General features: G+C 39.2%; 1 pseudogene; it reads right to left on the bottom strand.

Annotated features, from left to right (window-relative positions):
• LOC149250451 (putative UDP-N-acetylglucosamine--peptide N-acetylglucosaminyltransferase SPINDLY) overlaps positions 1 to 23,346 on the bottom strand; it is a 28,364-nt pseudogene extending 5,018 nt beyond the window's left edge.
• Between the last annotated feature and the right edge of the window lie 4,364 nt (positions 23,347 to 27,710).

The raw sequence follows: 27,710 nt of genomic DNA, 5'->3' as shown, positions 1-27,710 counted from the left end.
TGTCAAAGTTTGCATCCCGTTAGGCATGCCATAACCCTGATGGAGGAGCTGGTCTATTTATACCCCTCTTGGCTTTGCTGGATCAGGTCATATCAGTCATTGAGCTTTTCAAGCTTGTCTTGTTTTGTCTTAAGGTCAAAGGTCCTAGGTTTAGGGTTTTGATCATTTGTCTCAGCAAGGTCATGTCTTTGAAAGTCCTTGAGTGCCCAGCAAGCCAGAGGGAGGTTTGTAAACATGTTTCTTTGATATTTTCATCATGTACAGTTCATTTCTAACCTTGGATTTAAAAAACTCTGTTTTTAAAGCTAAGGTCATGTTAAATTTTTGTAAAAAGAATGAAATTCCAAAAAGTCTTCAAAAAGGCAGCAATAACCCTGGTCCCCTTGCCACAGTCCTTCAGATGATCTACCTGCAAAAAGAATCAAGGCAAAGCACTCAAAAATTCAAATTCAAAGTAAAGGAAACCAAGAAATCAATGTTTTAAAAAGTGTCAAAAATAAACTTTATAAAGTGGGTTTATGGATGAAATTTTTTCAAATGAAGTTTATAAAAGGTCATATTCCCTCCTTTCACTCTCATTGTGCATTCTAAAGCTTGCAAGAGAGGTTTTGAGAGAGTGATTGGCAAAAGGAGAAAAATCGCAGTGATTTCGGGTAGCAGAGTGGTGCGCGACCTGTTGGGCGGTGCGCGACCCATTGAAGGTGGTGCGCGACCTGTTGGGCGGTGCGCGACCCGTCCAGAACCTTTCCACAGTGCAAAATTACTACGGGCGCGACCCGTTGGGAGGTGCGTGACCCGTTGGGAGGCCTGCGCGACCCGTTGGGGATTTCTCCACAAAAATTTGCCAGTAAGCTGCCAAATGACCCCAAATCTCTTTAAGGTTGCAGGTAGGCCTCTGATCATCAAAGTATTTTGCTTGATAGAGAAAAATGAGCATGGGAAATGTGTTTTAATGCCATCAAGTTGAAATGAGAAGTTCATGTATATTTGCTTTAAAAATGTCAAAATGCAAGTAGAGATAGGGTTTTGTTTTGCTGCTCTCAAGGTTATCCCTTTCACCCCCTGAGGTTGTTCATGAGGAGGGAAGGCCATCACAGTAGCATGATATTCTTGAGACCCGACATGTCAGCTCCACTCCTCTGGTCACTTATCAGAAAGGCCCAAGGGCCTTATTTGCAGCAGCTAGGCGAGTACTATCTCCACAACAGGTGGAAGGGGTCTCGCCTTCATCTTCAGCTCAGTGAGTGTTATCTCCACATCAGGTGGAAGGGGCCTTGCTTTCTTCACCAGCACAGGTACTGCAGAGGGGCAAAGAGCCCATGATTCATGAGGATCCGGTGATTGATCTCGAGGCCAGTTCTCCTAGCCAAGAGGCGAAGGAGATCATTCAGCATCTTAGGGCTAAAAATGATGTTTTACAGAGGAGACTTGAGGGTGCCCAATGGACCATCACCTACCTGGAGCAGCGGAACACACAACTAGACGAGGAGAAGGCACTTGATGAGCTATGGAGGATTCGTAGCGACCGAGTCTTGAACCGTAGGAGGCCCGGTGATCCATTGCCTGCTGACCGAGAGTCACTGCTCATTCAGGAGAATGCCCACTTGGAGAGGCTGTTGGCTAAGGCCAACCAAGAGAAAAAGCTGCTGAGAAACATGAAGAATCACTATTGGGCAAGGATGCATGTTTGCAAGGCCAAAATGAAAATGTTCCAAAGGAGGTTGTCCGAGGCTCTTAGGCGGAAGAAGAAGACCAACCCACTCCGTATCTTGGCTGAGGCATCCCTCAAGGATCATGGCACTCACTAGCATCAACCACAGCACAAATCCCAAAATTTTTAAAGAATTTTGGGTAATTTTGGTATTTTTGGGAAATTTACAGGTTTTGGCTTCTCAACGGGTCTCACCCCCGGTGAGACCCTTTGTCATCGTAGCTCCATTTTGCAAAAACTCAACATTTCTAGATTTTTCATGCAAAGTTACACATGCCTATGGATGGAATTGAGTTTTTATGGAGTTTTGGGCCTCCAAAAGGTCAAAATACAGGCAAAATTTGACTTTCTGCCCCTTTTTTGAGTTGCAGAAGCAGTCTTGGGAGAATTGACTTTTGACTGGGAAAATGACCTCTAAATCCAAAAATTCCAGTTGGGTTGGAAATTAGACTCAGAGACCTTTCCAACGAGCTATCCTGCACCTCATTCTGACTCCGGGAAGGCTCCAAACAGAGCTCCAAAGTGCGTGACCCGTTGAGGAAATGTGCGCGACCCGTTGAGGAAATTGTGCCAGATTTGACCAGTTCAGCCCAGAAAACGCAGTTTGGCTCCAGTTTGACTTTTTGAGGTGGATGGTGGTCCTCTTGGATGTAATTGTGACACTTTTTGGATATTTTTACTCTTGTTTAACTCTTCTAGAAGATTCTTTCATGTAAAGGGTAAAAATTGAATGTATGAACTGGTTTCCAAGTTTATAGAGGCAAGTTGTTTTGACTGCCTATTTTCTAGTGCTTAGTTTAGAAGTGGTTCAAACAGCTCCTAGGATAGTGAGCTCGACCCATGGAGGCAGGGAAAGAGGTTAGATCATCTATATTATGTAATTTCTTGCTCATTTTCATGGTTGGACTCTTGAGGGAGAAGCTATCATTGTATTATTCACTTGTATCTCTGCAATTTTTGGCTAAGGAAGACCAGGGTTTTGCAGTCATCTTTGGGATTCTTGTGGAATCATGTGTTGATGATGTGTGTCTTAATGTACTTGTAAGTGTGTTTATGTGTTTCATCTCCTTTCTTTACTTCTTCATATTAAACAAATGAAGTGATAAAGTATGAATTCATGCCTGCCATGCTCTGCTTTTAAATTTGTTTAATTTCTATGTTTTCTGCTGTCTAAAGAGAATTCAAAGTCAATGTTTGCTCTCTTTAGCTCCTCCTCATTCTTTCCTAATCATCCACTTCAACTAAAGGCATCAATACAGGTTCCTACCTCGCCCCAAAGACCCCCCTGCAGAAACTGTGTCAAATCCCCGCACCCTAAATTGCAGCTCCTCAATTTGCCACCAAAAACCCCCAAAACCCCCAAATCAACCTTCATAACCAGTTTACTAGCCTAATGTCAGTGTTACTTTGTTGGTCATCTCATCCTATTGAAAATCTACAGAGATTGGACGGAGAGAGCCTTCTCCTGCCCCGTAGGGCTGGCTATGAGGCTGAATGGTTTGATGTAGCTTTTGAGATTTGCCTTTTCAGCCTGAGGTGAAATTTCAAGTGCTAACATACTGGCGACCATACTGGGGAGAACATCTAATTTCTTGTTCATAGACGTGTTATTTCATAAGTCTTAGACGGAGCCTGAAATTACGCCAGGTAGCCTTCGAAAACGCTCTTGTTTTACATCAGCGCAAGTAGATAAACGCTGCTTCAGTCAATCTCTGTGAGCTTGTGAGCATAACGCTTCTTTGACATTTTATCCCCATGTATTTGTTAACTCTGAGCCGTGGATGATAGGTTGAGAGTTTTCACAGGCTGAATGCTTTTTCTTTTCTAGTCATTTTGAGAAAACAAGCTGGCTACAGATCCTAGACCCATTTCCAGATCTCATTCATGCCCAGCTATTTTTGATTATCTTGAAGATTTAGATTTTGACGAAAGCTTTGAGTTGTCTCTGTTTAAAGCTAAGTCTGAAAGTGCGCTCGATTCTCTAGTTCTTGACCCTGATTTTGCAGCTGTTATTGAGTTTGAGAGACATAATAAATTGGTTGAAAATTTCATTTTAAGACATCTTCAGTCAAGTGTTCAAGCTACTACCCTTGCTGATTTTGTTGAGAGTATCTCTGATCACATTGGATCTACTATCATGGCTCACGAAGAGTCTTACCCTCCTTATGTGGCAGTTTCACCTATAATCACCTATCCTGAATCAGCAGCCGGTTCTCCTCCTTCGTCTCCCACACCTCCCACTCCTCCAACTCCACAAACTACACCTCCTCTTATAATAATCCCTGCTATCACAGCTCCTCCACTTCATACACATCCTACTCCCCCACCTAGAGCAATGGCTGCCCGGTTTGCCCCATTGGTTTTACCTGCAAATCTTCATGATATGCCAGCTGATTACCAAAGTAAAATTCCCATGTTTGATGGCACTCCACAAAGTATTACAGCTCAACAACATATCGATAAGATGACCACATTTTTTGATCTATATGAGTTAGATGAAGAAGATGTTACCATGCGGTTATTCGTGCAAACATTTGCAGGAGAAGTTAGAAAATGGTTCAGAGGGTTGATAGCCAATAGCATCACTACTTTGGAAGCACTTCAGAATCAGTTTTTAGATCGGTGGGAAATCAGAAAGGATCCGCTTCAAATCAATGCCAAATACAACAACCTCAAGCGTAATCCGGGTGAGTCTGTTCAAGATTACATAATCAGATTCAATACAGTTTATAATGTTATTCCTGATGATTTGAGGCCATCTAGAAAATCAGCACTTCTTAAGTTCCCGGATGGTTTTGATCCGGAGATGGCTTATTCATTGAGAGACAGAGATCCACCTACATTGGAAGAGATGCAGAAAATTGTTGTCAGCGTTGAGGCAAATTTGAATGACAAAAGAGCAAGGATGAAGGCAAAAAAGCGGGTTACAATCAAGGAGGAAGCATCCACATCAAATCAGGTTCTCCAGTAGGTTGAGCAGATAAAGAGGGCACTTGAAAAGATGACTATTGACAAGCCGGAGCCTCAAATTCGCAATCCTAATTTCAGAGGTCAACAGCAGCAACAATATAGGATCAAGCAGCGCGAAACAAAGGCACAGGACACAGTACCTCAGCAGCAAATGAAACCACCTTTTCAGCAGAATTTTGTTAGTCAAGAGTCTGAAGATGAGGGTGATAATGTTGGCGAGGAAAATCATTTCTTCACCCCTGATGATATGCCTACATATATCACTGAAGAAGATGAGTTGGTGAGTAATTCTGTCTTTCCCCAAGATGAGCATTATATTTTGTCAAATGATATGATACTTGAAAAAGAATCTGAAGAATATCAAAGAGGGTATTTGAATGCATTATCAGCTTAGCAAGGACAGCAAAGGCAATTGAGAAGCCGGGATATTCCTATAAATCCCGTGCAGAAGAAGAAAGATGTTGCAACAAAGAATGATTCGGTTTCTTCAAAGGGTAAAGATATAGTCGGTCCATCATCAACTCAAACATCACCGGCAGCTAAGATAGATCAGCCATCAAATGCACCAAAGGATAAAGATGAGAAAAGAGATAATCCGGCAAAGGAAGGTGAGAAGTTTCCAGTTTTCAGTTTAGAGAATGAGATTGCAAAGTTGAAGATATCTATTCCTTTAACGGAGGTCATGAAGAATGCCACTTACCGAGGTCAAATTTCTAAATTGCTGAATGTTGATCCAATGCTAGACATGGTGAATGTATAAGATGATCAGCCGGAGTTAATCTTTGGGCCAACTTTGAATGGTGAGTCTCCCGAGAGTGATATTCCTCCATTTTATATCAGTTTGCGTTTGCATGAGTTTGTGTTGCACAATGCCATGTTTGACTCGGGAGCTTCACATAATTTGATGCCAAAAACAATCATGGAGAAGCTGGGACTTGACATCACAAGGAAGTATCATGATTTGTATTCGTTTGATTCCAGCCGGGTAAGATGTATTGGTTTGATTAAAGACTTAGTGGTGAGTCTAGATCAAATTCTAGCGAAGAATGTTTTGATGGATGTGGTGGTGGCGGATATCCCTCCACGATTTGGCATGTTGTTGTCAAGGTCATGGGGAGCCAAACTCAAAGGTACAATTCAGCTTGATTTTTCATATGCTACAATTCCAGTTTTCGGTCAAATGAGGAAGTTATATCGGGAACAAAAGATGAAATACATGATCACTAGTAAGGAAAAGCCCGTTAATCATCCTGTAAATTATGTACAAACAGATTTAGAATCTTTTGTTTTGTTTGCGGAAAATTTCAATGAGGTAGATAGTCAGTTAGTTCAAGTAGAAGGTATACCAGACATTTCAAAAAAATTCTGAGAAGTTTTGAGAAAGGAAAGTGAAGAAAGGTCGGCTGTCATAAGGCCAAATGCAGAAATAAATGGGCAGCAAGCAGAACATGAATCAAAATCAGATTTTCAGCACTTAGAAGATGATGAAGAGGGTCTTTGGACCATGGATTTTGATGGTGCCGTGGGCAACGATGGTGCTGGTATAGGTGTGTGGATCCGAAGCCCATTCTCAGCCCAAGATCAAGTTCCAAGCAAGGTAAGGGTATGTTCTTATAAATTGGCATTTGATTGTTCGAATAATGAGGCGGAATATGAAGCTCTTATTGCTAGTTTGAAAATCCTTTGGAAGTTAAAGGCAAAGAAGATAGCGGTATATGGCGACTCCGAATTAGTTATCAAGCAAGTGAAAGGTGAATTTCAGGCCAAACATCCTCGCATGAGAGCTTATAGAAATGTTGTTTTAGATATCTTGAAAAGATTTTCTGAACATACTTTGACATGTGTGCCCCGGATTCAAAATGGTGTTGCGGATGCATTGGCTAAGGCAGCAAGTAATCTGAAAATACCCATGAATTCCAGCAATAAGTTTGAGATATACGTGAAGCATCGTCCTACAGTTCCAGATAACCAAAGGTGTTGGCAAGACTTCCAAGATGACGAAGAAATTGAAGATTTTCTGCAAGTTAAGGGTAAGTTCGAAGACATCTCAATAGATACGGAAGCTGAAGGAGTGAATCAGATGGATGTATTGCAGCTCAAGGACAATCACATTCCAAAAGGATTGATTCCTTTGGAGGAATTGTTTGATCAGGATGATGTGGCCCGCAAGCCAACTTTGAGGCCAACAGCTGAAGGAGTTGAAGATGTGAATCTTGGGACAGCTGAAAATCCAAAGATGGTGAAACTTTCAAAGGCATTGCCGCCTAAGGTAAAGCAAGAGTATATCAGATTATTGTCTCTGTATTCTAATGTTTTTGCATGGGATTATTCAGATTTGAAAACTTATGACACAAGCATTATTCAGCATACCATTCCTATAAAGCCAAATCAAAAGCCTTTCCGGCAAAAGTTGAGAAGAATTAATCCTAAATTGCTGCCATTGATTGAGAAGGAAGTCAACAGGTTGTATAAGTCCGGAATCATAGTGCCAATCCGGTTTTCAGATTGGATCTCAAACTTGGTGCCCGTGAGGAAGAAAACCGGTGAGATTCGCTTGTGTATAGACTTTAGAAATCTGAACAAAGTGTCATTAAAGGACAATTATCCGCTGCCCAAGATGGACCACATATTGCAGCGGGTTGTGGGGGCATCTAGGATGTCATTGCTTGATGGTTACTCCGGATATAATCAGATTTTGGTGCACGAAGATGACCGTGACAAGACAGCATTTACTACTCCATGGGGTACATTTCATTATGCCAAGATGCCGTTTGGATTGAAGAATGCGGGTGCTACATTTCAGCGAGCAATGGACATGGCCTTTGCAAACGAGAAGGATGTCTTTTTAGTTGTTTATCTTGATGATTTGACCGTGTTTTCTAAATCAGATGAAGAGCATTTGTTTCATTTGACTAAGGTGTTTGAAAAATGCAGAAAATATGGCATCTCATTGAATCCGAAGAAGAGTCTTTTTGCTATGAGTGAAGGCAAGCTGCTGGGCCATATCATTTCTAAAGATGGTATTCGTATAGACCCTGCACGAGTGGAAGCAATTCAGCAATTGGAACAGCCCCGTAGCAAGAAAGAAATTCAGTCCTTTAATGGTAAGTTGAATTTTCTGCGTCGTTTCATTCCCAATCTTGCTGAACATCTCAGAGAGATAACCAATATGCTCAAGAAGGACATCGATGTCAAATGGACCGAAGAGGCGGTGAAATCTTTTAATTTGATAAAGGTAATCTTATCTTCAACTCCAACTTTGATCAGCCCAGATTATACACAGGATTTTATTTTGTTTTCATTCGCCTCTGAGCATACATTGGCAGCCGTATTAATGCAAAAGAGAGATGGAGTTGAGAGGCCCATAGCTTTTTTCAGCCGCATCATAAGGGACGGAGCGCTGAATTATAATATCATTGAGAAGCAAGCATTGGCCCTGATCAAAGCATTGAAAGATTTCCGAGTTTACATATTGAATTCTCATGTTTTAGCATATGTTCCTAATGCAGCTGTGAAGGATGTTTTAGTGCAAACGGAACCGGAAGGAAGAAGGGGTAAGTGGATTGCTGCACTCTTAGAATATGATGTTGAAATTAAGCCTACCAAGTTGATTAAGGGTCAAGGTCTAGCTAAGTTGATGGCTGAAGCAAACCTTCATGTCCTTGATATAAATCTGATTGCTGCCTTGTCCGATGAAGATGAAGAAAATCCAGTTCTACAGGTGTCCGATATCTTTGTGTCTTCTCCTTGGTATGCTGATATAGTTTATGTGCTTCAAAACTTATCTGCACCTCCTGGAATGCCTAGAAATAAAGCTAGAACATTGAAGCTAAAGGCTGCCAAATTTTGCATTATCAAATCTGCACTTTATTGGAAGGATCCCGGTGGCATCTTGCTGAACTGTTTGGTCGAAGAGGAAGCCAAAACAACAGTAGATGATTTCCATAAAGGTGACTGTAGGGGTCACTTATTTTGGAAGACCACGGCCAATAAGATCTTGAGAGCTGGTTTCTATTGGCCTTCTTTATTTTCTGATGTATATAAAGAGGTAAAGAGCTGTCATGAATGTCAAATTTTTCAAGGAAAACAGAAATTACAGCCATTGCCTCTCAAGCCGGTGGAAATCAGTGCACCATTTCAGCAGTGGGGCTTGGATTTTATTGGCGAAATCCACCCAGCATCTTCCAGGCAGCATCGATGGATCTTGACGGCTACAGATTACTTCACAAAATGGATTGAAGCCATTCCCACCCGGCAGGCCACAGATTTGGTAATTATTTCTTTTCTTGAAAATAATATCTTGTCACGTTTTGGCTGTCCACAAAAGTTGATTACTGACAATGCAGCTGCATTCAAATCAAAGAAGTTGGTTGATTTTTGCTATAAATATAACATCAGCTTGGGGCATTCAACCGCTTATCATCTGCAAGGAAATGGGCTGGCTGAATCTTCGAACAAATCTCTAGTGAACATTATAAAGAAATTGCTGGAAATAAACAAGAAGAGCTGGCATAAGAAGTTAATAAATGCACTATGGGCTGATCGGGTAAGTCAAAAGAAGTCAATTGGTATGTCACCTTTTGAAATCGTTTACGGAGTAGATGCAGTGTTTCCTACTTCACTTAGTGTCCCAGTAGCCAAGTTGTTTCAAGAAGCTAGTGGTGAGGAGGATCCTATGCAACGACGGATCAGTCAAATGATTCATTTACAGCAGACACGAGAAGAGGTTCACCAGAATTCGCTTAAGTTGCAGGAGCGCATAAAGAAAATCTATGACAAAAAGGCCAAAGCAGATGAGTTTCAGATTGATGATGTTGTGTTACGGTGGGATGCCCGCAATGAAGATAAAGGGAAGCATGGAAAATTCGACAACTTATGGAAGGGTCCTTACAAAATTGCAGCATACCGTGGTCCAAATGCTTTCCTTCTCAAAGAAATGAATGGTGATGAATGTCTTGGAGGGTCGGTGAATGGCCGACTGCTCAAAAGGTATCATGCTTGAGCATTTTCTGCTCTAATCACTCTCATTGTAAATACCATTTCATTTTCTTTCTGCAGCAAGTGTGAAGCTGATTTCCATCTTCAGTTTGGGGCCCGTGGTGAAGGCTATAATTCTGAAAATGGTGATTATTTGGTGTGAGTTTTACAAGTTGTTTCAGGTCAGTTCATTTTCTGTATAGAGTTAGTGAGTTAGTGTCCAAGATAGTCTTGAATTTCAGTCAATTGTCCAAGTCAAATAAGATTGTGTTCAAGTTGGTCACATGTGAATAAGTTGACTCCATTGCCCAATGACAAAAGCACTGGTCTGCTCTCCCAGAGGTCTGAGGTTCTTGGTACCTCCAAGGAGCTACCATCCCCATTGGAGCCATTGTTAGTGTCGGTCCTGAAAGCCCTCCATCAGTGATCAAAGCTCTTTGCATTTGCATTAGTAGGTGTCTCATCAGTGTCAAAGTTTGCATCCCGTTAGGCATGCCATAACCCTGATGGAGGAGTTGGTCTATTTATACCCCTCTTGGCTTTGCTGGATCAGGTCATATCAGTCATTGAGCTTTTCAAGCTTGTCTTGTTTTGTCTTAAGGTCAAAGGTCCTAGGTTTAGGGTTTTGATCATTTGTCTCAGCAAGGTCATGTCTTTGAAAGTCCTTGAGTGCCTAGCAAGCCAGAGGGAGGTTTGTAAACATGTTTCTTTGATATTTTCATCATGTACAGTTCATTTCTAACCTTGGATTTAAAAAACTCTGTTTTTAAAGCCAAGGTCATGTTAAATTTTTGTAAAAAGAATGAAATTCCAAAAAGTCTTCAAAAAGGCAGCAATAACCCTGGTCCCCTTGCCACAGTCCTTCAGATGATCTACCTGCAAAAAGAATCAAGGCAAAGCACTCAAAAAGTCAAATTCAGAGTAAAGGAAACAAAGAAATCAGTGTTTTAAAAAGTGTCAAAAATAAACTTTATAAAGTGGGTTTATGGATGAATTTTTTTCAAATGAAGTTTATAAAAGGTCATATTCCCTCCTTTCACTCTCATTGTGCATTCTAAAGCTTGCAAGAGAGGTTTTGAGAGAGTGATTGGCAAAAGGAGCAAAATCGCAGTGATTTCGGGTAGCAGAGTGGTGCGCGACCCGTTGAAGGTGGTGCGCGACCTGTTGGGCGGTGCGCGACCCGTCCAGAACCTTTCCACAGTGCAAAATTACTACGGGCGCGACCCGTTGGGAGGTGCGCGACCCGTTGGGAGGCCTGCGCGACCCGTTGGGGATTTCTCCACAGAAATTTGCCAGTAAGCTGCCAAATGACCCCAAATCTCTTTAAGGTTGCAGGTAGGCCTCTGATCATCAAAGTATTTTGCTTGATAGAGAAAAATGAGCATGGGAAATGTGTTTTAATGCCATCAAGTTGAAATGAGAAGTTCATGTATATTTGCTTTAAAAATGTCAAAATGCAAGTAGAGATAGGGTTTTGTTTTGCTGCTCTCAAGGTTATCCCTTTCACCCCCTGAGGTTGTTCATGAGGAGGGAAGGCCATCACAGTAGCATGATATTCTTGAGACCCGACATGTCAGCTCCACTCCTCTGGTCACTTATCAGAAAGGCCCAAGGGCCTTATTTGCAGCAGCTAGGCGAGTACTATCTCCACAGCAGGTGGAAGGGGTCTCGCCTTCATCTTCAGCTCAGCGAGTGTTATCTCCACATCAGGTGGAAGGGGCCTCGCTTTCTTCACCAGCACAGGTACTGCAGAGGGGCAAAGAGCCCATGATTCATGAGGATCCGGTGATTGATCTCGAGGCCAGTTCTCCTAGCCAAGAGGCGAAGGAGATCATTCAACATCTTAGGGCTGAAAATGATGTTTTACAGAGGAGACTTGAGGGTGCCCAATGGAACATCACCTACCTGGAGCAGCGGAACACACAGCTAGACGAGGAGAAGGCACTTGATGAGCTATGGAGGATTCGTAGCGACCGAGTCTTGAACCGTAGGAGGCTCGGTGATCCATTGCCTGCTGACCGAGAGTCACTGCTCATTCAGGAGAATGCCCACTTGGAGAGGCTGTTGGCTAAGGCCAACCAAGAGAAAAAGCTGCTGAGAAACATGAAGAATCACTATTGGGCAAGGATGCATGTTTGCAAGGCCAAAATGAAAATGTTCCAAAGGAGGTTGTCCGAGGCTCTTAGGCGGAAGAAGAAGACCAACCCACTCCGTATCTTGGCTGAGGCATCCCTCAAGGATCATGGCACTCACTAGCATCAACCACAGCACAAATCCCAAGAATTTTTAAGAATTTTGGGTAATTTTGGTATTTTTGGGAAATTTACAGGTTTTGGCTTCTCAACGGGTCTCACCCCCGGTGAGACCCTTTGTCATCGTAGCTCCGTTTTGCAAAAACTCAACATTTCTAGATTTTTCATGCAAAGTTACACATGCCTATGGATGGACTTGAGTTTTTATGGAGTTTTGGGCCTCCAAAAGGTCAAAATACAGGCCAAATTTGACTTTCTGCCCCTTTTTTGAGTTGCAGAAGCAGTCTTGGGAGAATTGACTTTTGACTAGGAAAATGACCTCCAAATCCAAAAATTCCAGTTGGGTTGGAAAGTAGACTCAGAGACCTTTCCAACGAGCTATCCTGTACCTCATTCTGACACCGTGAAGGCCTCCAAAAAGAGCTCCAAAGTGCGCGACCCGTTGAGGAAATTGTGCCAGATTTGACCAGTTCAGCCCAGAAAACGCAGTTTTGCTCCAGTTTGACTTTTTTAGGTGGATGGTGGTCCTCTTGGATGTAATTGTGACACTTTTTGGATATTTTTACTCTTGTTTAACTCTTCTAGAAGATTCTTTCATGTAAAGGGTAAAAATTGAATGTATGAACTGGTTTCCAAGTTTATAGAGGCAAGTTGTTTTGACTGCCTATTTTCTAGTGCTTAGTTTAGAAGTGGTTCAAACAGCTCCTAGGATAGTGAGCTCGACCCATGGAGGCAGGGAAAGAGGTTAGATCATCTATATTATGTAATTTCTTGCTCATTTTCATGGTTGGACTCTTGAGGGAGAAGCTATCATTGTATTATTCACTTGTATCTCTGCAATTTTTGGCTAAGGAAGACTAGGGATTTGCAGTCATCTTTGGGATTCTTGTCGAATCATGTGTTGATGATGTGTGTCTTAATGTACTTGTAAGTGTGTTTATGTGTTTCATCTCCTTTCTTTACTTCTGCATATTAAACAAATGAATTGATAAAGTATGAATTCATGCCTGCCATGCTCTGCTTTTAAATTTGTTTAATTTCTATGTTTTCTGCTATCTAAAGAGAATTCAAAGTCAATGTTTGCTCTCTTTAGCTCCTCCTCATTCTTTCCTAATCATCCACTTCAACTAAAGGCATCAATACAGGTTCCTACCTCGCCCCAAAGACCCCCCTGCAGAAACTGTGTCAAATCCCCGCACCCTAAATTGCAGCTCCTCAATTTGCCACCAAAAGCCCCAAAAACCCCCAAATCAACCTTCATAACCAGTTTACTAGCCTAATATCAGTGTTACTTTGTTGGTCATCTCATCCTATTGAAAATCTACAGAGATTGGCCGGAGAGAGCCTTCTCCTGCCCCGTAGGGCTAGCTACGAGGCTGAATGGTTTGATGTAGCTTTTGAGATTTGCCTTTTCAGCCTGAGGTGAAATTTCAAGTGCTAACAAGTCCATGCATTCATCAAACAATCAATAACTTCTCAAAACATGTTAACATCCATAAATAGATTACATCATATAACCAAAAAAGAAACCATGGCAAATCAACCTAATGTCAACATCATAACTAGTACAAGTGCTCATAAATCACAATGGGAAAATAACTCTTATTAACATATGAAAATCCAACCAAGATATAGAATTCCACGTACCACCCGACCATGGATTGGGCTAAACCAAATCTCTCTTTCAGCTAATCACCCCCATGCCATATTTCAAGCATGAATGTGGTATCTCATGGAATAAACCAATACAAAATTAACTGGGGCTTAAAGAGGCCAAACCACCTCAACCCTCAACCACAATGATTCCACCTCTATGTTCCAGAATTCACCAACATCAACCAGATCGTTCTCTACCCAAGTTGTCCAAGGCTCTAGGAAGTAGTAACTCAACCCACAACCTTCCAGGGCTCCAAAGCGTTTGTTCCAACTGCAACTCGAGGGACTAGTGGCTCAACCCACCAAGGGTTCCAGAGTGTTTGTCCCAACCTATAGCTCCAAGAACTAGTAAGTCAACCCAAGTTGTTCCAGGGATTGTAGAGTGTTTGTTCCAATCCACAACCATCGGGAACCTAAGCACCAATCAGAAAAACAAGTGGAAAACCCACAACACCATGGCTATCCAGGAAATGGCATGGCAAGGTTGAAACCACTGTCAATCCAGGAAAATATCCATGCCAATGAAAACACATAACCAAGGAACCACATGCATAAACCATGCACCCAAAACCAACAATAGAATCACACATACAACCTGTTACCTTTAAATCAATCCAGTTGTAGTTGTTGATCCAACTGTTTCCTTGCAATTCCTGCTATCCTTTGCCTTATTTATCCAAATCCAAGTGAATGATAGAGTGCTACAAGAATGCTCGAAGAATACTCTAAGTGCGAAAGAGTGTATGAGAGAGTGAATGAAAGGAGAGCTAAACTCAAAACTGTCAAAAGGCTAGTAAATGATTCTCTGATGTGTTTTTATCATTGATCTTCTCATTTTATTCATTTACCTTCATTTTCGCTCATTTTCCCTCTAATTTCCCTTGCATGCAAATTTGTGTCTCTTAACCTTCCCTTTCTCATATTTTCCTTTATTTTCATAAATAAATGCAATTATTTCCACTTTGCCTTTGTCAATGCCTTTGCCAATTTCCATAGCCATTAATTAATCACAAGTGATTCCCACTACAATGTTTTCCCAACATTCAACTTTGAAGACGCATCCCATGACCTTTGTCTTATTTTATTTATATGGAAAATCAACCAGGGGTTATTATAATATCAATATCCTTTGGTCAAATCCACATGACCTAGCTAAGTCTGTCTAGATTCTCAAGAAAGGATATTCCCTTGGACCATACACCCGTAGCCAAATCAACATGGCCCAACTGTTTGATGGAAAATTCTCTTCTATAGATAGAAGTGAACTCCCTAGATCTAGTGGTTTGATCTAAAAGCAACATAAAAAAAATACTATTTTTTTATCTTAGAGAAATCATAATATGGAGGAAAGACTTACCTTGAGTCCAACACAAGCTCTCCTATTCTCCTTGCTTGTGAACTTTAACTCCAGCTCTAAACGTCATAAATGGCACCTGCAAAACAATTATAACAAGCACAAGAAATATAAGATACAAATAACATAAACTAATATCTCTAGACAATGATTCAAGAAGGCATTGAAATACATATGCATCAATTAGACATAATTATAGGGAAAAAAATAAATTGTATCAATGAAATGTAGGAGAAGATTACACCCCTAGGTGCTCCCAAGATGAAGAAACACCCCTAGGTGCTCTTTATGTCCTTTGCACTCCTAGCCCAATATGAATCAATATATCCATGTAGCCTCACTTTACCACCTGATACATATCTCAAACCATATCCAAATGTACCACATAGGTACCATAACACATGCTTCGTTGCATGCCTTGGATCAACCCTAATTTGGCTAGATTCCTTCACTGGATCCATCGCCACAACTGCTTTCTAGTCACCTTGATTGGGTGCTCCCTTTGACATTTAAGTAGATCCTCTAGTGGAAATCCTAGCTGCCACGTCTGCCACTACTGCTTCCTCCATCCTTAAAGTGTATCTCATTGTCTAGCATGGTCCCCTCATAGAAGGCATATTGTGCTTAGAGACCTCACATCTATGAGCATCCAACCTAATAATCTTAACCCATGACATCCTCTTAAAAAGCTCCCCTTCTATTCTACCTGATTGTCTGCTATGTAAGAACTAGAAACTCTTCTAGTCATGTGACATGTTCCTAGACATATTAATAATATGTATAACTTCCTTCTTGAAAACCAATCATTCTTGTTGAGTCTACGCTCAAGGCATTAGGTTTTACAATAGCCTAACCATTTGGTGCCTAGAGAAAAAATATCCTTATAGTCCACTCCCTATTACCGGGAGAATCCTCTTTCCATAAACTTTTATTTGTACTTCCTAATGCCACCATTTGTTGCATGAATTATTTCTTTGGCAGCCTTCACAATGTACATGCAAACCTCATTCAGGAGGACATGGAAGAAAAATCATAACCAAACAAAAAATACAAGGACAAGAGGTTGACCGAAAGAAATAATAATAATAGTAATAATCGAGGGAGAAAAATATGAAGTACTTATCTTTTGATTAAGGAAGAAACTACTGAGGATTTACAACTCCTTTCCTATTAATCTATGACTTCTTCTAAGGTGGATGATCAATGTCATCATCATCAATGTTGAGTGCTTATGCATGGTTCTTTATCTTCCTTTTCTTCTCTGGAATCTAGGAGGCATAGCGTCCAAAATTATTGCAAATAAAGCACTTGACCTTTGACATATCCTTCTTCTTCTTCTCCTGGGGCACCAATGCTTGGGTTGGTTTTCCTAATAATATGTATAGTCCTCCCTCTCAGTAATATAGGTGAGAGAATCTTGAAAACCTGTCATTTTTTTAGAAGCACAACTATTCACCAACCAAATATCACTATTTGTAATGGAATCTAAAAGAGTGGAAACTAGGATTTTCTCCTCAGCTCACTCTGACTCTAGAATAACATCCTTCTGAAGATTTGTAACACCGTCCAACTTGTATTCCATTTTGAGACTTGGCACCATTTGGTAAGAGATCTAAAATCAAGTCAAGTTGTTGAACACTTGTCTCTTAGGTTGATTTCAATGGCTACTCTTTCAGCGTCTCTTTAATTCCATGTCGAATTTTCTTAGAATATGCACAATAGAATTTTTTTTTTTGATCTGATAATTACTACCTAATGATCTTCAATAAATTTATATCATGCCACTAATATCATTGAGAAATTATACACATAAAATGTCAACAATAAAGATCATAGAAAGATAAACATGCACAATAGAGACAATATTTCTACCCTCAGAAACCGAACCTTGGGATAAAACTCAACAACTTTTCTTTAGGATAAACTATTCTTCAACAAGGTTTACAAATCCAGTTTCACTAGAAATCTGGGCCAATCTTCAAGTCAAAAATACCAGCCAAACTTTCAGCATCCAATAAGCCTGTTATCCTCTACAATGTCCCGAGCTGAGGAGGAGATTGAAAGAGGTAACCTCAAAACACTTGTAGTTCAGCAGCTAGCCCTGTTGAACCAAAGATGGATCTCCCTAAGGATTTCTCAGTCAATGATTGAGAAAGAAATCGATTTTAGGCTAGATGTATAAGTTTTGTTTGAGTGTTTGACTTTTTAGGGTTTTTAGGTTTTTGGACTAGGGATGAGAGCACGCAATTAGGTCAAGGTATCAAGTGTGCAGTAACAGGCATAAAGAGGAGATAAATAACAGTGTGTTATGGTAGTCAATGTAGTATAGGTCTCAGAGTTTAAGAAAACATAATGAACATGTATAAAGCATGAATTCATTAATCTCAAAAGAAGAGAAACACAAGCACGATTTTCCACATAAACAGAGCTAAAATCTAATAATTTTGTCTATATGACTGTAAGGAAAACCATAAGAAGAAGGAAAAGCATGTAAATAGAGATGATTTCATCAATTAGAAACTGATATGAAAGGAAACTAACACCATAGACTCACTAAACAAGTATTCCTGAAAAATAGTTGCAACTGCTCCTTAATTAGCTGTAAGAAAACATAAGGTGCAAGTCTCTCCACAAAAGTCCAACCCTTCTCACTGAATGAGAAACCATACATATAGACTCAAAACAACCATCTCCCCACCTTCAGGGGTCGAATCCCTAAGTGGTGGAACAATTACCAAGAATCTCTCAACAAACAAGAGAGAGCAAGAAGGTCAAACACAAACTCCTCTTTTAAACTTTGAATTTTGCTACCTTTATGAGACTTAATTAAACACAAAAAACAACCTATCATTCCTATTAACTCAATAATTACATCGTCAAGTCTTTGAAATATCCAAATTACATCATAAAAACAAAATTTGACGAAATTGAAGTGAAAAAGACAGCTACAGGTATAAGCGTAGCGCATTTGGCTATAAGCGTAGCGCCACCTTTCAGGTCGATTTTGGAGGTCTTTTGGAAGTCAAATTTAAAAAGTAAGAGCATTGTCAACTAGATTTTTCTGTCTAGTTTCTAGTTAAACTTTAATTTTTGGAAATGGAGCACGGGAAGGCCTTCAAAAATCAATTCTCCCGAGGTGACTTTATAAATGCAGCACTTGTTCCAGAACAGTGGCATAAAGTGTCTTTTTCACCCCTTTTTTACTTTTGCTCTTCACTAGTTTGCTGACCTACTTCTAAAAGAGGATTTTTGAGATCCTTAGGGAAAAATATATCCATGGATATAAAGTTTTCATCGTTTGGAGCTCTGAGATGAAAGCGTAGCGCCAAGGTGCTACGCTTATAGAATTTCCTATGTTTTTAAAATAGTAAAAAATGACCAAAATTTTGGAAATGACAAAATTTTCTCCAAATTTCCTCAAAATTGTTGAGTGAGGGTATAATAGGATATGTTATGCCATGAGTGAGGCCTCAGCAAGTAAATCAAGCTTCTGCTTGTCCTTTTGACCAATTAGGTTTTCCTTGAGTTTGCTCTTCAAATGCTTGATCCTGACTTGAGATACTTTGTTTCTGGTATAGTAGTGCATAGCCATATGCCTCTGCAAGTTGTTGTTCCTATTTTCCTTCTTGAGGAGTTGCTCCAGGTGTCCATTTACCTTATCAAGCCAATAAACCCTATCTTCATTGATTTTTCTAGTGATTAGGTCATCTACCATAATCTGTTCTTTTGGTGGAGAAACCTCTCTTTGTAGCTCAAGGGATCTTTTAGATGCTCTAGTCCTTGGTCTCCCTGATGCAATTTGATTTCCTTTACCCTTTGACACTTCCATTTCAACCACTTCTTTGCTCTTTGTATCTTCTTTCAAGTAGCTGGTTGTTTGTCTTGAATCATCTAGTTCACCTTTAGTTGCATATTCTCTTGTTGTAGGCATGCTATTAGAGAATTTGACTCTATCAATTTGCCTTCCAATCTCTTGATTTCAACCTCTTTATCCCTAATGATTTGATATTTAACTCTGCCCTCCTGTATTTTCTCCTTAGCTGACACGTGTACCCGGATGAGAGGGCTCCTCATGCTGTGAGAAAACTGTTTCTTTACCTGTTGTAGGCTTGGCCCCTTCAACAATCCCTTGAGAAAACACAAGCCTATCACCTCTGGAATAAGTCTAAGACACTTCTGCCTTGTCTTTCCTCTTGGTTGATCTGCTTGAAGAAGCAATCTCTTGTTGCATTGGTGAGCCTCTTAGTGTTGTTTCATCACTAGACCTAGTTGAAGAAGAGCAAGGAAAAGATGAACTTGTAAAATGGCCCCAAGACATATTTGGTTGTGCTAATTGATTACAAACTATCACTTTCACTAGGCCATGATGAAACAAACTAGTGTAGTGATTCTCCCCTTGATTTTGTACCTTTTCTGCCATTTTGACCAAACTTTTGTACAAATAATAGGACAAATTGATTTGATGTACACCAGTGAAATGCATAAGTTTCATGTGATACATACATTTCCTTGAATACCCACCTTCACATGTGAAATACCTCATAATCATTTTCATGAGAGGGGTGTACCTATCCAACAAATGTATTAATGGAAAAATATATGTTGGAGCTACCTTGTATTGCATTTTTAGGCACATCTTGCAGTTTTGAAGGTCAAGGTCTTCCCTTTTGAACCAGATTTCTCCAGTGTCTAGAATCCCTGTAGCTGCTATTGGTCATGATACTTCAATTCTTCAACCCTCTGACAAAATGTAAGGCAACCCGCTTCTTCAAAATATTTCCTAATGAAGGGAGATGATAAGACCTCATGGGTTGATGTAGGTTCATGTCTGATGACATGTCCTCCTCTATGCCTCCTCTGCTCTGAGGTTTTAGACTCCATCTCAGCACTTAGCTCTTAGGATAACAACTAGGGTTTTGACAATGGCTGTGAGGGAGTTTGGGGGAAATGAGGGGGGATATGAGAAAATTCCAAGAAAATTTGGGGTGGTAGTGAGGGAGTTTAGGAAACTAGGGAAAGTGGAATTACAATATTTGGTTGAGTGGAAGGTTTCCAAAACAAGAAAACACAGTCCTATAGTAAAAAAGGGTGCAGTTTGTCTAGGGTTTTGGTAGAATTGATGAATTTTGGGAATGGGTTTGATGGGAGGTGTTTGGGTGTGTGTATTTAGGATAGATGATGGTGTGGAAGCAGTTAGATATGAATTTTAGTAGAAAATTTAGCAAGAGAAGGATGAAAACCTTCTAACTGCATTCAAAACCCTAGGAGGTAAACATGAGACAAATGAGCATAGATGAGGGAAGCTAAAGAAGTTTGAACCCTGAGATAGATCACCAACATGTTTCAGTAGTAGAACAATGTCACCATGATGGATCAAACTGCTACAGAGGGTTCACACTCTTGGAGAGATGATGCAACAACTACCTGGTATATGTGTAGTAGAGACAGGGTCATTTGCGTAGCACAGTTTTAGAAATCAAGTGTTGGATGCAACAAACCTTCTTGGCATGAGATAATTACCTTGGTGGAATGAGATAGAGTCTTGTAAAATGCAATGGGAAAATGAGGAATGAATGAGAGTGAGTGACGAGCTTTTATTGGTGGAGAAAATCGATTTTCCCTTTGTACAATAATAGTGGACCCACCAAATAGTTTACACTTGGGCTTGACACTTTATTTTTGTGATATTATGATGATATTTCATTTGAGAGAATGAAATAAAAAACATAAATTTCAAACCTTAGTTACCAAACTAATCTCTACTATTCCTTCTAACATGAATTTAAATGGTAAAAAGACCAATTTTCCAGAATTACACCTAGTAACCTAGTGGTGACCTAATGATGACCTAATGATGACTTATTTGGTGGATTATGAACAAAAATGAATATGGGAATCTACTAATGATGATATGTCTTAACCAAAGTAGTGTCTTTTGATCATGAGACTGAAAGGAATAGTAGAGATTGACCTTCTAACCGATGATCAATTTATTGAAAAACTTTTTAAAACTAAAAGTTTGACTAGAAACCCTAAAAATATCTTTGTAAAAGCACATTTGATCGGCAGTGATAGGATGCAAATAATGACACTAACATTGGCTCCAACTGGGGATGGCAGCTCCTTGGAGGTGTCAAGAACATGTAGACCAGGTAGCCTTATTCATTGGGCAATGGAGTCAAAATGCCATAGACTCGACTCAAACAAAAAATTGACTGACTTACTGACTTTGACAAACTGAACTGACTTGACTCTAAAAATAAAATTAAAATCAGTAACTAATCAAAGAAGCCTTATGGCCTTCTTTGCAGGCTTCAAACTCCTATGATAGTCACTTGACACTTGAACATAAAAAGTAAACTGGTATATACAATGATGGTGAGAATTTGCAGAAATTTCTTCAAGTATGGTAGTGCTTAAGAAGCCTACCATTGATCGCTCCTCCTGAATAATCTTCTCCATTCAATTCCTCCAATAGAAAAGTATTGTTTCCTCTGAAAGATGAAATTATGTACGGTCCTTTCCATAAATTTTCAAACTTGCCATGTTTTCCTTTTTCTTCATTTCTCGCATCCCAAAGAAGAACTACATCTCCCAAATTGAAATTGTCTTCCTTTGTCTTGCGATCATAGATATTCTTGATTCTTCCCTGAAGTGTAGAAGTGTTTTGAAAAACTTCCTCCCTTGTCTGCTGTAAATGGATCATCTGATTTATCATTCACTGCATATCATTTATTTCGCTGTCCATTTCCTATAGAATTTTCATGACCAGGACAACAAGAGATGAAGAAAAAACTGTGTAAACCCCGTACAACAACTGAAAAGGAGACATACCTATTGATTTCTTAGTACTGACTCTGTTCGCCCATCAATCATTAATGAGCTTTTTGTGCCAGTTCTTCTTATTGATTTCTAAAACTTTCTTGATGATGTTGATCAAGGATTTGTTGGATGATTCTGCCAGACCATTCCCTTGTGGATGGTAAGCAGTGGAATGTCCCAATACAATATGATACTTTGCACAAAACTCTACCATCCTCTTTGAATTAAAGCAACAACATTATTAATGATTATCTTCTGCGGGAAGCCAAATCTAGACAAGATATTAGATTCAATAAACTAAATGATAATAGAATTAGTAGCTTGATTGGTTGGGATTACTTCAATCCATTTTGTAAAATAGTTTGTGGCTGTTAGAATTGATTTGTTTTGTGTTGATGATGAAGGATGGATCTTGCCAATGAAGCCAAGACCCTACTGCTGGAAAGGAGCTATGATTGAAATGGCTTGCAAGGGTAATGGCAAAAGTTTTCTTTTTCCTTGGAAAATCTGACATTCATGACAACTCATCACAATTTTATTTACATCAAAAAAAAGAGTGGGCCAATAGAAACCGACTCTCAAAATTTTGTTCGTTGTAGTCTTCTAGAAATGATGACCACCACAGTCTCCTTTGTGAAAATATCTCATTACATATTTTGCTTCATTTTCTACCAAACAATTCAGCAACACACCACCAGGGTCTTTCCAGAATAAAACACCATCAAGAATACAATATTTTGGAGTCTTCAACTTTAGAGATCTGGTTTTACCTTTGGTTACTTCCAGTGGAGGATTTAAATGTTGCCATACATAAAAAATATCAGAATACCATGGAGATGAAATGAACATATCAAACACTTGTAAGTATGAGTCTTCTTCTTCTTCTTCAGAAAGTGCACCAATCAAATTTATATCTAGTGCATGCAAATTAGATTCAGCCATGAGCTTAGCCAAACCTCGTCCCTTGAGAGCTTTGTGGGATTTATCTTCAACTCATACTCCAGCATGGCTGTGATCCATTTTCCCCGCCTGCCTTCAGGATCTGTCTGCATAAGAATTTATTTTACAACTGCTTTGGGAACATAAGCAATGGTATGAGAATGCAAAATATAAACTCAAAAATCTTTGAGAGCTTTCACCAATGCCAAAGCCTGCTTCTCAATTATGTTGTATTTTAGTGTTGCATCCCTTATTGTTCGACTGAAGAACGCTATAGGCTGTTCATTTTTCTGATCTTTCTTTTGCATTAGGACAACTGCTAATGTATGCTTAGAGGCGAATGAAAATATGGTGAAATCTGAAGTATAATATGGACTAATAAGAGTAGGAGCAGTAGATAATGCAAATTTGACGGCATGGAAAGATTGCTTAGCATCTAAAGACCATTTTGTTTCGTTGTCCTTTTTCATCATGTCTGTCATCTCTTTCAAAAGTTCAGTGAAGTTGGGGATGAATCTTCTCAAAAAATTGATTTTCCCATTAAAAGAATGAATTTCTTTTTTGTTCCTTGGGAAATCTAATTGCTGAATGGCTTGAACTCTTGCAGGGTCAATGCGAATGCCATCCTTGGAGATAATATGTCCCAACATCTTATCTTCTTCCATGGTAAATAAGCTCTTCTTTGGATTAAGTGAAATACCAAATTTTCTACATTTTTGAAAAACAATTCTCAAATGATGTAAATGATCTTCGTCAAATTTGGAAAAAACTATGAGATCATATAAATAAATAACCAACAATACATCATTTTCATTGGCTAAAGTTATTTCCATAGCCCGCTAAAAAGTCGCTTCTGCATTCTTTAATCCAAATGGCATCTTGGCGTACATGAATGTACCCCATGGTGTTGTGAAGGTTGTTTCAACTGATCATCTTTATGCACCAAAATATGATTGTACCTAGAATATCCATCAAGCAATGACATCCTGGAAGACCCAACTACCCTTTGAAGAATATGATCCATCTTTGGCAGGGGATAATTATCCTTCAAGGACACATTGTTTAAATTTCTGAAATCAATGCAAAGACGAATCTCCTCGGTCTTGTTTCTTACTAACACTAGATTTGACATCCATTCAGAAAATCAAATAGGAACTATGATACCAGAATTATAAAGCCTATTTACCTCTTTCTCAATTGATGGCAGCAACTTAGGATTAATCCTCCTCAGTTTTTGGCGAAATGGATTTTGATCAGGCTTGACCGGAATAGTGTGCTAAATGATATTCTTGTCATAGACCTTCAAATCTGAATAATCCCAAGAAAATACATCAGAAAATTCTGTCATTAAAGCTATGTACTTACTTTTCATCTCAGGAGATAAGGAATTTGACAATTTGACCATCTTAGGCTTGTCGGTTGCACCAATGTTCACATCTTCAACACCTTTCTTTGTGGGGACCATGGTGGGATTTTTGGCAACATCGTCTCGATCAAACAACTCTTCCAAAGGTACAAGACCTCTTGGAATGTTATTGTCCTTCAGCTGTAGTATTTCAATCTCAGTTGCTTCAAAATTTGGATCATTCATATTAGATGCATCGTCAATGCGGGAATTCTGGAATTCACCTTCCATTTGCAGAAAATTATTGATTTGTTTGTCATCCCAAAACACTTGCCAAAATCTCATATTATCAAGAAAAACTCGACAGTGTTTAACATGAATTGAATACTTCTGATTGGAGTGAATGGGAATCTTCACCATACTAGCTGCAGTAGCAAGAGAATCAGCTATAACATTCTAAGTTCTAGGAATAAGAGACAAAGTATATTCTGAAAAAGTTTTGAGGATGTCAAGGACAACATTGCGATAAGCTCTCATTCTTGGATGCTTGGCCTGGTATTCCCCTTTCACTTGTTTGATTACCAACTCAAAGTCGCCATAAACAGAAATTTTCTTTGCTCCCAACTTTTTCATAATTTTGAGGCCAACAATCAGTGCTTCATATTCCGCCTCATTGTTTGAGAAATCAAAAGCTAACTTATAAGAACTCATTCTTACATTGCATGGAATTTTACATGAATGATGCAATGGACCATGAATCTAGACACCAATCCCAGCTCCTTCTTTTCCCAATGCACCATCAAACTCCATGGTCCAAAGACCATTTTCTTCATCCGAAAAAAGAAATTCTGAAGCCTGTATTGTTTGATATTTTGGAGGATGAATCGTTGTCTCAACACACTCTATTTTCTGCACTAACTTAGCAATCCTTTCAAGAGAACATACTGGCTGCAAACATTCTTCATTCTTCTCTTTTCCTTCAACAATCACAACTTTCTACACACTACTTATAACATCTGAAACTTCTGAAATTTCTACAAGCTAATTATCATCATCTGCTGAACTCATATCACTATACAAAATGAAAGAATATAGATCAATATGTACAACATGTATGGGGTGATTTATTGGTTTTTCCTTGCTACTAATCATGAATTTCATCTTCTTCTCCCGATAGAGTTTTCTAAGGTGCCCAAATATTGGAATAGTAGCATATGAAAATTCAAGTTGTAAAGTTCCTTTCAGCTTTTCCCCCTGAGACCGTGAAAGAAACATACCAAATCGAGGAGGGATATCATCGACCACTACATCCATTAGAACAATGTTGGCTGAAATTTGGTCCAGGGACACTACTATGTCTTTGATAAGGCCAAGACATTTCATTCTTCCCAAATCAAATGAGTAGAGGTCATGATAAGTTCGGGTGATACTCAGTCCTAGTTTGTCCATGATGACTTTTGGCATGAGATTATGTGAGGCACCAGAATCTAGCATGGCGTTATGGAGGATAAAGTCATGAAGTTTGAGACTAAGATAAAAAGGTGGGATTTCACTATCTTCAGGACTTCCCTCTAAGGCTGGACCAAATAGAATTGCAGGCTCATCACCGACAACATTTACTGTGTCTAGCATCTGATCTACCTTCAAAATTTTAGCAATCTGAAACTTATACTTATCATTCTTCACTAATTTAGTTAGAGGAATTGAAACTTTCAACTTAGAAATTTCATTCTCTAAACTAAATAGATTAGATTGCTTTTCTACCTCTTTTGCAACGATGTTCTTCTTTTCGATTTGTCCTTTAGCTTGAGACTCCTTATGACTTTCAATTTGAACCTACTTATCTTTTCTCACATTGTTGGTAGAGGCTTCATTGGTTTTATCCCGACTCAGTACGGCAATCTCCTTTTCTTTATTCTAATTTGCAGGGGCTGCTTCTTTGCATTGTGTATCTTTTTGTGCATTTTTCCTCTTCTGATTCAATGTAACATGTACATTTATGTTCCTTAAGTTGTACTATTTCTACAAATGACTAAGAGCATTCTGATATCCTCTTTGGTATTCTTCAGTTTGCACTACCCATAGATCATCACTTGCAAGTACAAGATGTTGATCACTTGGTACAAAAGACTCTTTAGAAAATTGATCTTCCTCTGTCCAAAAGGTAGGTAGCTTGTCTTCATCAAAGAAATGATTTGCTTCTACAATTTCCTCTTCATCTTCTTCCTGCCCTTCGCTATAATTCTACTAAAATGGAGCTCTTACTTGTCCTTGAGGATCTTGATTTCGTTGCTCTTTCTGTCTATTTCTAAACTGTTGTTGTTGTTGGCCTTGAAAATTCAGATTCCTTACTGAAGGATGTGCTTGTCGATATGTTATGGACATTTTATTCCATCATTCTTTCCATGGTTTTGATTAGAGTGTCAAGCTTTACATCTGATGATGATGAGGGCTCTTCTTTAAAAACAACATTCTTCTCATACCTCTCAAGCTTTGATTTAGATTTCTTGATGAGAAGATTAGCTTCGACACTTACTACATTTCGCTACATTTCTTCAATAGTTGCAGGATCTCTCTCCATAAGCTGATATGCCATGTCAAGGTCGAAGGCATCAGGGTAGTGGAGAAGTGCTAGACCAGCTGGAGGCTTCATATCGTCAAGAATAGAATTATATACCATATTGAACCTTGCTGTAAACTCTTGGACTGTCTCATTTGGATTTTTTTCATTGAATTGTACTCATCCAAAATTTGCAGTGGATTTTTCTTCTCTTGCCATCGTGCTAGGAAAAACTCTATAAAGCGCTATGAGCTATTGAAAAAATTGGCAACCAAGCTACAAAACCATTTCTTCACATCTCCGGAAAAACTCTGAGCTATAATTCTCATCTTAGCATCATCTTCATCAATTTCTTCTAGATCGATAAAATATACCAATTTATCAACATGATGTTGGGTTGTGATTTCTGAGCTTCCATAAAATAGAGGGAGTCTTTAGCCATAGTTCCGAGGTAGAGCAACAAGTTGAGAAGGAAGCATAAGAGGTGAACATCGTGCCATGATTGCTGGAGGTGGTGGAGGTACTACAATGGGTTGTGTAGGTAAAGATGATGACACTGATGGAGGTGGTGGAAGAATAGATGAGGTAGCTGATGTATTTGGAGGTGTAGTAGAGGATGAAACAACAATTAGGTATTCAAGTTGATATTGGATGTAGGCTTTTTCAATAGTGATTTGGAGTTGGTGAACTCATGATCAACTTTAGTAAATAAGGATTCAGATGAATGGGAATGAGATTCAAATTGAAGAGGTTCATATATCACTTCATAAATGAAAGACTCGGACTTTGACCTTGAAAGAGACAATTCTAACTGAATATCAAAAGGAAGGTGCTCAAAGGTAAATAAATTTTTAGGCAAAGAAGTTGTCCTTCTTATTTTTCGAACTACACTTTTAGAGATAGGTAACTTGAGTTTTCTGAGTAATTTTTCGAGATCATAAATAATAAAAGGTGGATTTGGGTCAGGATTTGACCTTGTATGTCTTTTAGGAGCCAGAATTTTCACACCTTAAACTTGATGAAATTTGTAAAATCAGCCTATCTTTAGATACTGGAAGTTGTCAGCTACAGAACCAGTCTTCTTGAAATCTCTAATAGAATGAATCCCATGAATGATTTATCAT

This window comes from Pinus tabuliformis, chromosome 7 (assembly GCF_031772625.1).
Source record: "Pinus tabuliformis cultivar Carrire ecotype Pingquan chromosome 7, CPIR1, whole genome shotgun sequence".
Lineage (NCBI taxonomy): Eukaryota > Viridiplantae > Streptophyta > Pinopsida > Pinales > Pinaceae > Pinus > Pinus tabuliformis.
Note: the sequence above shows the minus strand (reverse complement) of the source record. Positions and strands in the feature narration are given on the sequence as shown.